Genomic DNA, 15,910 nt, shown 5'->3' with positions numbered 1-15,910 from the left:
TAATTTACAAATCTCAAAAACTGATATTGTAGTCACAATAGAACATAGACAACATATCAAATGTTGAAAGTGAGACATTTTGAAATTTCATGACAGCAACACATCTCAAAAAAGTTGGGACAGGGGCAATAAGAGGCTGGAAAAGTTAAAGGTACAAAAAAGGAACTGCTGGAGGACCAAATTGCAACTCATTAGGTCAATTGGCAATAGGTCATTAACATGACTGGGTATAAAAAGAGCATCTTGGAGTGGCAGCGGCTCTCAGAAGTAAAGATGGGAAGAGGATCACCAAACCCCCTAATTCTGCCTCGACAAATAGTGGAGCAATATCAGAAAGGAGTTTGACAGTGTAAAATTGCAAAGAGTTTGAACACATCATCATCTACAGTGCATATCATCATCAAAAGATTCAGAGAATCTGGAAGAATCTCTGTGAGTAAGGGTCAAGGCCGGAAAACCATACTGGGCGCCCGTGATCTTCGGGCCCTTAGACGGCACTGCATCACATACAGGCATGCTTCTGTATTGGAAATCACAAAATGGGCTCAGGAATATTTCCAGAGAACATTATCTGTGAACACAATTCACCGTGCCATCCGCCGTTGCCAGCTAAAACTCTATAGTTCAAAGAAGAAGCCGTATCTAAACATGATCCAGAAGCACAGACGTCCTCTCTGGGCCAAGGCTCATTTAAAATGGACTGTGGCAAAGTGGAAAACTGTTCTGTGGTCAGACGAATCAAAATGTGAAGTTCTTTATGGAAATCAGGGACACCATGTCATTCGGACTAAAGAGGAGAAGGACAACCCAAGTTGTTATCAGTGCTCAGTTCAGAAGCTTGCATCTCTGATGGTATGGGGTTGCATTAGTGCGTGTGGCATGGGCAGTTTACGCATCTGGAAAGACACCAATGCTGAAAGGTAGATCCAGGTTCTAGAGCAACATATGCTCCCATCCACATGACATCTCTTTCAGGGAAGACCTTGCGTTTTCCAACATGACAATGCCAAACCACATACTGCATCAATTACAGCATCATGGCTGCATAGAAGAAGGGTCCGGGTACTGAACTGGCCAGCCTGCAGTCCAGATCTTTCACCCATAGAAAACATTTGGTGCATCATAAAATGGAAGATACGACAAAAACGACCTAAGACAGTTGAGCAACTAGAATCCTACATTAGACAAGAATGGGTCAACATTCCTATCCCTAAACTTGAGCAGCTTGTCTCCTCAGTCCCCAAACGTTTACAGACTGTTGTAAAGAGAAAAGGGGATGTCTCACAGTGGTAAACATGGCCTTGTCCCAACTTTGAGATGTGTTGTCATGAAATTTAAAATCACCTAATTTTTCTCTTTAAATGATACATTTTCTCAGTTTAAACATTTGATATGTCATCTATGTTCTATTCTGAATAAAATATGGAATTTTGAAACTTCCACATCATTGCATTCCGTTTTTATTTACAATTTGTACTTTGTCCCAACTTTTTTGGAATCGGGGTTGTATTTATTTGAAGCACTAACACATTTGTCATGAGTGATGGAAATTATTTTATTTTTGATTGTGATTTTATGGTTTGGAGCACTTTTATGTATGTGAGCACTTATCACTGGTTTTTAATTTAATTCTCTACAATGCAGGGGGCCTTTTATGTCCCATTAATTACCCTCCCCCTCCCCAATCCTAACCCATCCAATCCCTTAACCTAATCTCCACACATAAATTCCAACCCTAATCCTGACCGCTCCACAACCTCTCCCTTCCCTAATTCCTTACCCTAACCATTCCAATCACCTAACCCCTTCCACTTCCAATCCCTAATCTGAACCTCTCCCATTCTCAATTCCTAAACCTATTCTTTCCCAATCCCTTACCTTAACCTTTCCAGTCTTTATCCCCAACCCTACCTTACCTCACTCCCAATCCCCAAGCCTAACCTCTCCAAATCCTTAATCCTAACCCCATCCCCTCCACAAACCAGGGTTTCCATTCACCCCCCCCCCCCCCCATAACCCTAATCCAATCCCCTCTCTCATCCATTACTAAGCATGTATAGTGGTGCTTGAAAGTTTGTGAACCCTTTAGAATTTTCTATATTTCTGAATAAATATGACCTAAAACAATCAGATTTTCACACAAGTCCTAAAAGTAGATAAAGAGAACCCAGTTAAACAAATGAGACAAAAATATTATACTTGGTAATTTATTTATTGAGTAAAATGATCCAATATTACAGATCTGTGAGTGGCAAAAGTATGTGAACCTTTGCTTTTAGTATCTGGTGTGAACCCCTTGTGCAGCAATAACTGCAACTAAACGTTTGCGGTAACTGTTGATCAGTCCTGCACACTGGCTTGGAGGAATTTTAGCCCATTCCTCCATACAGAACAGCTTCAACTCTGGGATATTGGTGGATTTCCTCACATGAACTGCTCGCTTCAGGTCCTTCCACAACATTTCGATTGGATTAAGGTCAGGACTTTGACTTGGCCATTCCAAAACATTAGCTTTATTCTTCTTTAACCATTCTTTGGTAGAATGACTTGCGTACTTAGGGTCATTGTCTTGCTGCATGACCCACCTTCTCTTGAGATTCAGTTCATGGGCAGATGTTCTGACAATTTCCTTTAGAATTCACTGGTATAATTCAGAATTCATTGTTCTATCAATGATGGCAAGCCGTCCTGGCCCAGATGCAGCAAAACGGGCCCAAACCATGATACTACCACCATGGTTCACAGATGGGATAAGGTTCTTATGCTGGAATGCAGTGTTTTCCTTTCTCCAAACATAATGCTTCTCATGTAAACCAAAAGGATCTATTTTGGTCTCATCTGTCCACAAAACATTTTTCCAATAGCCTTCTGGCTTGTCCACATGATCTTTAGCAAATTGCAGATGAGCAGCAATGTTCTTTTTGGAGAGCAGTGGCTTTCTCCTTGCAACCCTGCCATGCACACTGTTGTTGTTCAGTGTTCTCCTGATGGTGGATTCATGAACATTATCCAATGTGAGAGAGGCCTTCAGTTGCTTAGAAGTTACCCTGGGGTCCTTTGTGACCTTGCCAACTATTACACACCTTGCTCTTGGAGTGATCTTTGTTGGTCGACCACTCCTGGGGAGGGTAACAATGGTCTTGAATTTCCTCCATTTGTACACAATCTGTCTGACTGTGGATTGGTGGAGTCCAAACTCTTTAGAGCTGGTTTTGTAACCTTTTCCAGCCTGATGAGCATCAAAAATGCTTTTTCTGAGGTCCTCAGAAATCTCCTTTTTTCATGCCATGATACACTTCCACAAACATGTGTTGTAAATATCAGACTTTGATAGGGCCCTGTTCTTTAAATAAAACAGGGTGCCCACTCACACCTGATTGGCATTCCATTGATTGAAAACACCTGACTCTAATTTCACCTTCAAATTAACTGCCAATTCTAGAGGGTCACATACTTTTGCCACTCACAGATATGCAATATTGGATAATTTTCCTCAATGAATAAATGACCAAGTATAATACTTTTGTCTCATTTGTTTAACTGGGTTCTCTTTATCTACTTTTAGGACTTGTGTGAAAATCTGATGAAGGTTTAGGTCATGTTTATGCAGAAATATAGACAATTCTAATGGGTTAACAAACTTTCAAGCATTTCTGTATCTCATGAGAGGATCTTTAGCTCAGCAGGTTAAATGGTAGCCCATCCACCAGGTCATGGGTTTGATGCCAGGCCTTCACCTCACCAGGTCCTCGCTTTCCACACCCAAATTCCATTAGACCTGCACATAGCAGAGTTATTCCTCTACCCCTACCCTACACTAACTCAATACCGAATCCCTCCACTACCATTCCCTCCCCCAATCCCTTACCTTTCTAAACTCTTCATCTGTAACTCAATCTCTCCCATTCCTAATTCCTAACCCCAATCGTCCACAACCCCATCCCTTACCCTCACCTCTCCAAACCATTAATCCCCAACCCTATCATCTCCCACTCCCTAACCTCTCTCACCCCAATTCCTAACCCTAAGCATTTCAAACCTTATTCCTAATCCCACCCACCCTCTACCCAAACCAGGGTTTGTTTTTCTCCCCTTCCCCCACCCATAACCTGAACCCAATCCCCTCTCTTTTATCACTTAGTAAGCATGCATCACATTAGAGGATCTTCAGCTCGACAGGTTAAATGGTAGCCCACCCACCAGAAGGTCGCAGGTTTGATTAAGTCAAGTCAAGTTTGTTTGTATAGCGCTTTTAACAATAAACATTATCGAAAAGCAGCTTTCAAGAATTTGAATGACTTAAAACATGAGCTAGTTTTATCCCTAATCTATCCCCAATGAGCAAGCCTGTGGCAATGGTGGCAAGGAAAACTCCCTCAGACGACATGAGGAAGAAACCTCGAGAGGAACCAGACTCAAAAGGGAACCCGTCCTCATTTGGGCAACAACAGACAACATGACTATAACATTAACAGTCCTAACATAAAGTCAGCTTCGTTGATGCTATAAACCCCCCACCGATGGAAACCCGAGCGCAAAACTATTCATGACAACTGCAGTCCCAAAGTCAGCAAGTCAGCCGCAGTCCCCAGCCACAAAAGCACCACTGCAAGAGTCCAGAGTGTCCTCCAGGCACGACCCCCAACTGTCCACATGGGGCCATCCTCCACAGGAGTGTTGCGATGAGACTCCAACCAGACACAGGGCACCAGGATGGATAACGCAGGTCCGAGGAGCAGAACAGGTCAGCATCTCAATTCCAGGACCGACATGTAACTCAGAGGGACAGATGGGGGGGGGGGGGGAGAGAAAAAACACAGGTTGTTAGGTATGCCCAATGTCACCTGAATAAGTAGGAACAGTATACATATGGCATTGAGTACAAGCAGGGACTCCGGCAACTAACTATGACAGCATAGCTAAAAGGGAGAGCAAGAAGGTAACACAGGCATGAGGGAGCCCCAGGACATAAAGCAGCAGCCACTACACCATCAACAAACTCAAGTGACCAAGCGAGTGGGGGACTGACAGCATCCATACATCCCAGTTTACCAAAACACTCCAGACCTGAGGACCCTCCAGATCTACACCTTTACCTCATAAACACCATTAATAAAAGGCTTGACTAAACAGAGATGTTTTCAGCCTTGACTTAAATGCTGAGACTGTGTCTGATTCCCGAACATTACTTGGAAGGCTGTTCCATAACTGTGGGGCTTTGGAAGAAAAGGCTCTGCCCCCTGATGTAGCCTTCACAATACGAGATACCAGCAGATAGCCTGCACCTTTTGATCTAAGTAGGCATGGAGGGTCATAGAGGACCAGAAGTTCCCTCAGGTACTGTGGTGCGAGACCATTCAGTGCTTTAAAGGTCAATAGTAGTATTTTATAATCAATACGAAATTTGATTGGGAGCCAATGCAGTGTGGATAAGACAGGGGTGATGTGGTCATATTTTCCTGTTCTAGTAAGGACTCTTGCTGCTGCATTTTGAACTAACTGGAGCTTGTTTATGCACTTATTGGAACATCCAGACAGTAAGGCATTACAATAATCCAACCTGGAGGTAACGAAAGCATGAACTAGTGTTTCTGCATCACGTAGTGACATTAAATTTCTTATCTTAGCAATATTTCTGAGATGAAAAAAAGATATCAGGGTGATGTTATCAATATGAGTTTCGAATGAAAGACTGGGGTCAATAATCACTCCGAGGTCTTTTACTGCTGCACGTGAAGAAACAGAAAGGCCATCCAGAGTTATTATTTAATCAGAAAATTTACTTCTAGCTGCATGTGGTCCGAATACAAGTACTTCAGTCTTGTCAGAGTTAAGCAGAAGGAAGTTAATAAGCATCCAGTGTCTAATGTCCTTCACACATTCCTCAATTCTATTAAGCTGGTGTCTCTCATCAGGTTTTGCAGAAACATACAACTGTGTGTCATCAGCATAACAGTGGAAACTAATACAATATTTACAAATATCACCCAGAGGTAACATACATACATATATATATATATATATATATATATATATATATATATATATATATACACACACATGGATACATGGACAGCACCAGGCCCCGATATGATCCATACGTACTGGCTGAAGAAGCTAACTGCACTCCATGAACGCCTAGCAGCACAGATGAACCAGCTGCTGAGGGATGGAACCCACCCAGAATGGCTAACCCAAGGCAGGACAGTCCTAATCATGAAGGACCCCCAGAAGGGACCCATCCCATCCAACTACCGGCCAATTACCTGTCTCTGCACAACATGGAAGGCCCTGTCAGGCATCATTGCGGCAAAAATGAGTAAGCATGTGGCTCAATACATGAGCGAGGCACAGAAAGGAATTGGCAGTAACACCAGAGGAGCCAAGCACCAGCTACTGGCCGATAGAACAGTCGCCCGAGACTGTAAGAAGAGACAGACCAACCTGTGCACTGCCTGGATTGACTACAAGAAAGCCTACGACTCAATGCCACACACATGGATACTGGAATGTCTGGAACTGTATAAGATCAACAGGAACCTAAGGACCTTCATACAGAACTCAATGGAAATGTGGAAGACAACCCTAGAGGCCAACTCAAAACCCATTGCCCAAGTCAACATCAAGTGCGGCATATACCAAGGAGATGCGCTATCACCACTGCTGTTCTGCATAGGCCTGAACCCCCTCAGTCAGATCATCACGAAGAGCGGCTACGGGTACCGATTCCGTAGTGGGGCAACAATCAGCCACCTGCTCTACATGGATGACATCAAGCTGTATGCCAAAAACGAGCGAGAAATAGACTCGCTGATCCACACCACCCGGATCTACAGCGATGACATAGGGATGTCATTCGGATTGGACAAGTGTGGCCGGATGGTCTCAAAGAGAGGCAAGATGATCCGGACTGAAGGGATTGACCTACCAGAGGGCAACATAGGTGATATCCAAGACAGCTACAAGTACCTTGGCATCCCACAGGCTAATGGAAACCATGAAGAGGCCACAAGGAAGTCAACCACAGCCAAATACCTCCAGAGAGTAAGGCAGGTCCTGAAAAGTCAGCTGAATGGTAAAAACAAGGTCCGAGCCATCAACATGTACGCACTACCAGTCATCAGATACCCCGCTGGTATCATAAACTGGCCAAAGGAGGAGATAGAAGCCACAGATATCAAGACTAGAAAGCTCCTCACCATGCATGGAGGGTTCCACCCCAAGTCCAGCACCCTGAGACTATACACTAAGCGGAAAGAGGGAGGCTGAGGGCTAGTGAGCGTCAAGACCACGGTCCAGGATGAAACATCGAAAATCCGAGAATACATCAGAAAGATGGCCCCAAAGGATGAACTGCTAAGTGAATGTCTCAGGCAGCAGAACCCTGAAGAGAGTGCAGAGGAGGAGGAGGAACAGACAACCTGGAGAGACAAACCCCTACATGGCATGTACCACCGTCAGATAGAGGAAGTGGCTGATATCAAGAAATCCTACCAGTGGCTGGATAATGCAGGACTGACAGACAGCACAGAGGCACTAATCATGGCAGCACAAGAACAGGCCATAAGCACAAGAGCCATAGAGGCCAGGATCTACCAGAGTAGATCAGACCCAAGATGCAGACTGTGCAAAGAAGCCCCTGAAACAGTCCAGCACATAGTAGCAGGGTGTAAGATGCTAGCTGGATCAGCGTACATGGAGAGGCACAACCAAGTGGCTGGGATAGTATACAGGAACATCTGCAACCAGTATGGAATAGAAATACCCAAGTCCCAATGGGCCATACCACAGAAGGTGGCTGAGAACAACAGGGCCAAGATTCTGTGGGACTTCAGCTTCCAGACTGACAAACAGATCCTGGCTAACCAACCGGACATAGTGGTGGTGGACAAAGAGCAGAAGAGGGTGGTGGTGATAGATGTGGCGATCCCAGCTGACGCCAACATCAGGAAGAAGGAACATGAGAAACTTGAGAAGTATCAAGGGTTGAAAGAGCAGCTGGAACGGATGTGGAAGGTCAAGGGTTGCGTGGTCCCCGTGGTAGTGGGGGCACTTGGGGCACTCTCCCAAACTGGGAGAGTGGCTCCAGCAAATCCCAGGAACAACATCTGAAGCCTCAGTCCAGAAGAGCGCAGTCCTAGGAACATCGAAGATACTGCGCAGAACCCTCAAACTCCCAGGCCTCTGGTAGAGGACCCGAGCTTGAGGATGACATGGATACCACCCCCCCGCCGGGGGTGAGAAGGAGATTTTTTTTTTCACATGGATACCACCCCCCCGCCGGGGGTGAGAAGGAGATTTTTTTTTTTTTTTATATACACACACACACACACACACACACACACACACACACATATATATATATATATATATATATATATATATATATATATATATATATATACACACACACATTTTATATATATATATATATATATATATATATATATACACACACACACGGGCGGCATGGTGGTGTAGTGGTTAGCGCTGTCGCCTCACAGCAAGAAGGTCCTGGGTTCGAGCCCCCGGGGCCGGCGAGGGCCTTTCTGTGCGGAGTTTGCATGTTCTCCCCGTGTCCGTGTGGGTTTCTTCCGGGTGCTCCGGTTTCCCCCACAGTCCAAAGACATGCAGGTTAGGTTAACTGGTGACTCTAAATTGACCGTAGGTGTGAATGTGAGTGTGAATGGTTGTCTGTGTCTATGTGTCAGCCCTGTGATGACCTGGCGACTTGTCCAGGGTGTACCCCGCCTTTCGCCCGTAGTCAGCTGGGATAGGCTCCAGCTTGCCTGCAACCCTGTAGAAGGATAAAGCGGCTAGAGATAATGAGATGAGATGAGATGAGATATATATATATATATATATATATATACACACACATATTATATAAGAAAAAAAGCAGTGGGCCCAAGACAGAACCTTGTGGAACATCAAACTTTACCTCAGTATGTCTAGAAAAATCACCATTTATATCAACGTACTGATAGCGATCAGTTAAATGAGACCTGAGCCAAGGGAGGGCCGTTCCCTTAACTCCCACAACATTTTTTAGTCTATCCAGAAGAATGGAATGATCAATGGTATCAAATGCTGCACTAAGGTCAAGCAACACAAGCAGCGAGACACAGCAATGATCAGACGCCAACAGTAGGTCATTTACTATTTTAACCAGAGCTGTCTCTGTGCTATGATGAGGTCTAAATCCTAACTGATACATTTCATGGATGTCATTCCGATGTAAATATGAGCATAACTGATGTGCCACAGCTTTTTCAAGGATCTTGGAGATAAAGGGGAGGTTTGATATTGGCCGGTAATTGGACAGCTGACAGGGATCAAGGTTAGTTTTTTTAATCAGGGGTTTGATAACTGCTAGTTTAAAGGATTTGGCTACATAGCCAATTGTAAGAGAAGAATTTATTTTTAGATGTGGTTTAATTACTTCAGGTATTATCTGTTTGAATAGACGTGTAGGTAAGGGATCTAGTACACAAGTTGATGCTTTTGATGCCGAGAGTCATGAAAGTAATTCAGTTTCTCTAAGGGGAGTAAAACATTCTAATTGCTGATCTGATACAGTTATATTGTTAACTACAGGGTCACTTACATTGTCTGACCTTAAATTAGTAGTTTGAATTTTTTGTTGGATATTCTCAATTTTGTCATTAAAAAAATTCATGAAGTCGTTGCTACTACATACTGCAGGTGTGCATGTGTCTATAGTGGACTTATTCCTGGTTAATTTTGCTACGGTATTAAAGAGGAATCTAGGATTATTTTTGTTATCTTCTATTAGGGAGGAGAGACATGTTGATCTAGCAGCACTAAGAGCTTTTCTATACTTCAGGAAGCTCTCCTTCCATGCTAATTTGAATGCTAACAATTTTGTTTGACTCCATTTACGTTCCAATTTTTGAGTGGTCTGTTTTAAAGTGCGAGTGTCATCATTATACCAGGGTGCTAATTTTTTAGTCTCGGACCATTTTCTTTTTAAGAGGAGCTACATTATCTAAAGTATGGCGGAATGTTGCCTCTAAGCATTCAGTTGCCTGATCAAGTTCTGCAGGGGCTGACAGTGACCCAGTCAAAGTTGATAACTCTGGGAGATCACTTATAAAGCTCTGTGCAGTAGTTGACGTGAATGTACGTTTAATACAGTAGCATGGTGAGGTGCATATATTATTACTCATAGTTTGAATGAGATGAGATAATGATCTGAGAGAACTTCAGACTGTGGAATTGTGACTATTTTCTATGTTTAACCCGAATGTTAGTATTAGCTCAAGGGTGTGACCACCATTATGGGTCGGTCTTATGACATTCTGATTAATCCCTACTGAATCTAAAATGGACACAAGCGCTGTTTTCAAAGAGTCTCCTGGGTTATCGAAGTGAATTTTAAAATCTCCGACAACTAAAGCTTTGTCTAAGAAAATAATCAGGTCTGAGATAAAATCTGCAAATTCAGAAAGAAAGTCTGAATATGGCCCCGGGGGCCTGTAAATTATAAGCAATGGAATTAACTGAGTAAACTTATTTTTCGAGGCTACATACATTATTAGTATGAAGAACTTCAAATGTATTAAATTTATAACCAGGTTTGTGTGTTACACCTAGATAATCATTATAAATAACCGCAACGCCTCCTCCTCTGCCAGTTAGACGAGGCTGGTGTATATAACTGTATCCAGGAGGACTCGCTTCATTTAATGCTATATATTAATTTGGCTTTATCCATGTTTCAGTTAAACAAAGTACATTAAGCTTCTGATCAGGAATGAGTTCATTAACCATTAGCGCTTTAGATGTCTCGTCTTCTTCCACTTTATCCGGGACCGGGTCGCAGAGGCAGCAGTCTAAGCATGGAAGCCCAAATTTCCCTTTCCCCAGACACCTTGGCCAGCTCCTCGGGAAGAACACCGAGGTGTTCCCAGGCCAGCCGAGAGACATAGTCCCTCCAGCATGTCCCAGCCACCCTGCGAAGGAAACTCATTTTGGCCACTTGTGTCTGCGATCTTGTTCTTTCGGTCATTACCCAAAGCTCATGACCATAGGTGAGAGTCGGAACGTAGATCGACTGGTAAATTGAGAGCTTCGCCTTTTGGCTCAGCTCCTTCTTCACCACGACAGACTGGTAAAGCGAAAGCATCACTGCAGAGGCTGCACCGATCTGCCTGTCGATCTCACGCTCCATCCTTCCCTCACTCATGAACAAGATCCCGAGATACTTAAACTCCTCCACTTGAGGCAGGACTTCTCCACCAACCTGAAGAAGGCAAGCCACCCTTTTCCGGTCGAGAACCATGGCCTCGGACTTGGAGGTGCTGATTCTCATCCCAGCCGCTTCACACTAGACTGCAAACCGCCCCAGTGCATGCTGGAGGTCCTGGTTTGAAGAAGCCAACAGGACATCATCATCTGCAAAAAGCAGAGATGAAATCCTGTGGTTCCCAAACAGGATTCCTTCTGGACCCTGGCTGCGCCTAGAAATTCTGTCCATAAAAATTATGAATAGAACCGGTGACAAAGGGCAGCCCTGCCAGAGTCCAACATGCACTGGGAACAGGTCTGACTTACTGCCGGCAATGCGAACCAGACTCTTGCTCCGTTCGTACAGGGACCGGACAGCCCTTAGCAAAGAGCCCCGAACCCCATACTCCCGAAGCAACCCCCACAGAATACTACGGGGGACATGGTCGAATGCCTTCTCCAGATCCACAAAGCACATGTGGACTGGTTGGGCAAACTCCCATGAACCCTCGAGCACCCTATGAAGGGTATAGAGCTGGTCCAGTGTTCCGCGACCAGGACGAAAACCGCATTGTTCCTCCTGGATCCGAGGTCTGACTATCAGTCGAATTCTCCTCTCCAGTACCCTGGAGTAAACCTTCCCTGGGAGGCTGAGAAGTGTGATTCCCTTATAATTGGAGCACACTCTCCGGTCCCCTTTCTTAAAAAGAGGGACCACCACCCCAGTCTGCCACTCCAGAGGCACTGTCCCCAACCGCCACGCGATGTTGCAGAGGCCTGTCAACCAAGACAGTCCCACAACATCCAGAGACTTGAGATACTCAGGGCGGATCTCATCCACCCCCGGTGCTTTGCCACCGAGGAGCTTGCAAACCACCTCAGTGACTTCGGCTTGGGTAATGGACGAGTCCACCTCTGAGTCATCAGCCTCAGTCTCCTCAATGGAAGACATGATGGTGGGATTGAGGAGATCCTCAAAGTATTCCTTCCACCACCCGACAATGTCCCCAGTCGAGGTCAACAGCTCCCCACCCGCACTGTAAACATTGTTGGCAGAGTACTGCTTCCCCCTCCTGAGGCACCGGATGGTTTGCCAGAATTTCTTCGAGGCCGACCGATAGTCCTTCTCCATGGCCTCCCCGAACTCCTCCCAGTTCCGAGTTTTTGCCTCTGCAACTGCCCGAGCTGCAGCACACCTGGCCTGCCGATACCAGTCAGCTGCCTCAGGAGTCCTGGAGGTCAACATGGCCCGATAGGACTCCTTCTTCAGCTTGACAGCCGCTGTGTCCACAATGGAGGTAGAGAACATGGTCCACTCAGACTCAAATGCCCCCCATCTCCCTTGGAAGCTAGGAAAAGCTCTCCCGGAGGTGGGAGTTAAAGACCACCCCGACAGAGTGCTCGGCCAGACGTTCCCAGCAGACCCTCGCCATACGTTTGGGCCTGCCAGGTCTGTCCAGCTTCCTCCTCCGCCAGCGGATCCAACTCACCACCAGGTGGTGATCAGTTGACTGCTCAGCCTCTCTTCACCCGAGTGTCCAAGACATAGGGCCGGAGATCAGATGAAATGACAACAAAGTCTATCATCGACCTCCGACCTAAGGTGTCCTGGTGCCATGTGCACTTATGGACACCCCTATGCTCGAACATGGTGTTTGTTATGGACAAACCGTGACTAGCACAGAAGTCCAATAACAAAACACCACTCGGGTTCAGATCGGGGAGGCTGTTCCTCCCAACCACGCCCCTCCAGGTGTCACTGTCGTCGCTCACCTGAGCACTGAAGTCCCCCAGTAGCACAATAGAGTCCCCAGTCTGAGCACCCCCCTCAGTACCTCTCCCAGGGACTCCAAGAAGGCCGGATACTCTACACTGCTATTCGGCCCATAGGCACAAACAACAGCAAGAGCCCTCTTCCCAATCTGAAGGCGCAGAGAGGCGACCCTCTTGTTCTCTGGGGTAAACTCCAACACACGGCGGCTGAGCTGGGGAGCTATAAGCAAGCCCACACCAACCCGCCGCCGCTCACCATGGGCGACTCCAGAGAAGTGGAGAGTCAAGACCCTCTCAAGGAGCTGGGTTCCAGAGCCCAAGCTGTGCGTGGAGGTGAGCCTGACTATCTCTAGCCGGTACCTCTCAAACTCCCGCACAAGCTCAGGCTCTTTCCCCCCCAGCGAAGTGACATTCCATGTCCCAACAGCTAGCCGCTGTGTCCAGGGATCAGGTCGTCGAGGCCCCTGCCTTCGACTGCCACCCAATCCACACTGAACCAGCCCCCTACTGCCACAGGAGGTTGGGCCCACGTCACCTCTTCGGGCTGAGCCCGGCCGGGCCCCATGGGCAAAGGCCCAGCCACCAAGCGCTCGCATGCAAGCCCCAACCCCGGGCTTGGCTCCAGGGTGGGGCCCCGGCTGCGCCATACTGGGCAACCTCAAGGTCCTTGGTTGTTTCTCCATAAGGGTTTTGGTGAACTGCTCTTGGTCTGGCCTGTCACCTAGGACCTGTCTGCCTTGGGAAACCCTGACAGGGGCATAATGCCCCCGACAACATAGCTCCTAGGATCATTCAAGCACACAAACCCCTCCACCACAATAAGGTGGCAGTTCTAGGAGGGGCGCTTTAGATGTAAGAGATCTAATATTTAACAGCACCAACTTTAGATCAAAGATGCTGGCAGCAGCTGTACAGTCAGTATGATCTAATTTTATATTGATTAGGCTACTGGAACAAATTCGCTGAATATTTCTACTTTTTTGTTGATTACAGGCTTTCGCCTCACCAGGCCCTCTCTTTCCACCCCCAAACTCCAATAGGCCTGCGCATAGCAGTTATTCCACAACCCCTACACCTTACCCCAAAATTAACCCTCACCCCTCACCCTAACCCCTAAAACCTTATCATAACCCATCACCTCACCTTCATTGTTTCCCTCTTCCCTACTCACAATCTTAAAATAAACCCTCCCCCAAGAAAAACCCAAATGCAACATGGGGATGACTGCATGGCATTGGTGGAACATCGAGGAGAAGCCCTAGGAAGGACAGTGCACAACATGGCCTCCATGAAACCGAACCCTAACCCCTTAACCCTAAACTTAAACTGTCCGAGTCATGAACACTACTTGGAAGGCTGATCCATAAATATGGGGCTTTGTAAGTGAAAGCTCTGCCCCTGATGTAGCCTTTATGACTTGAGGTGCCAAAAAATAGCCTATACCTATTGATCTTAGGAGGCATGGCAGATATTCACTCAGGTACTGTGGCTTGAGACCATTCAGTGCTTTAAAGGTCAATAGTAGTATTTTATAATCAATATGAAATTAGATTGGGAGCCAGTACAATGTGGATAAGACAGGGTTGATGTGGTCATATCTTCTAGTTCTTGTAAGGACTCTTGCTGTTGCATTTTGAACTAACTGGAGCATGTTTATGCACCTACTGGAACATCCAGACAGTAAGGCATTACAATAATCCAACGTAGAAGTAATAAAAGCATGAACTAGTTTTCCTGCATCATGTAGTTACAGTATTACTTTTTTTTTGCAATATTTCTGAGCTGAAAGGTGGCTATCCAAGCAATATTATCTCCATGGGCTTCAAATGAAAGACTGGAGCCAATAATCACACCAGTCTTTTACTGCTGCCCACGAAGAAATAGAAAGGCCATCTCGAGATACTATTTAATCAGAAAATTTACTTCTAGCTGCATGTGGTCCTAGTACAAGTACTAGTAATGTCTTGCCAGAATTAAGTAGAAGGAAGTTAATAAGCATCCAGTGTCTAATGTCCTTTACACATTCCTTAATTTTATTAAGCTGGTGTCTCCATCTGGCTTTGCTGAAACATACAACTGTGCCCACAGCATAACAGTGGAAAGTAATAGTATGCTTACAAATAATATTACCCAGAGGTAGCATATTTTAAGAAAAAAGCAATGGGCCAAAGACAGCACCTTGTGGAACACCAAACTTTTCTGTATGCATGCTAGTCACCATTTACTTATAGAAACTGACAATGATCAGTTAAATAAGGCTACATCCACACGACAAGGGCAACGAGATTTTATTTTAAAAAAATATCGCATCCACATGGGCAATGGATCAGTAAAATATCAGGTACATATGGCAACACAACGCTTGCTGAAAACGATGCAATACACATGCTACACCTCTAGGGGCACTGTAAGACGGTCCCATCGGAGACACCAGAACAATAGAAGTAGACACATGCGCATAAACCCCTTCTTCTACCCGGTGTTTTATATAAGTTTTATATAACTTAATTTTCTTATTGCGTGAACATTTTGAAAAGCATTTTAATATAATTTATATAACTTTTTATATTGTGTGTGAACATTTTGAAAAGCAGTCTTATCCAATAAAAAAAAAATTCAAGAAATGGTTCAGTTACTTGTTTATTTAAAAGAAAAGCTGTATACAAAAGTGAATGCAATGCAGTGGTTCATACAAAACAGCAAGAGTGCTGCTTGTTCTAGTCATGTGGTTGTGACATCATCGTAAACAAATCCGTTCTACTCATCCAGACGACTTCGCAACGGCGCTGTTGCCAGATTTTTCCACTCTGGAACCCGTTCTCAAAAAACATCGTTGTGGGGCACCCAAAACGCCGGTGCCGTGTGGACGCCAGGCCGAAATGATAAA

Source organism: Neoarius graeffei, chromosome 22 (assembly GCF_027579695.1).
Source record: "Neoarius graeffei isolate fNeoGra1 chromosome 22, fNeoGra1.pri, whole genome shotgun sequence".
In the NCBI taxonomy this organism is placed as follows: Eukaryota; Metazoa; Chordata; class Actinopteri; order Siluriformes; family Ariidae; genus Neoarius; species Neoarius graeffei.
The sequence above is the reverse complement of the archived record's forward strand: the minus strand, read 5'-3'. Positions refer to the sequence as shown.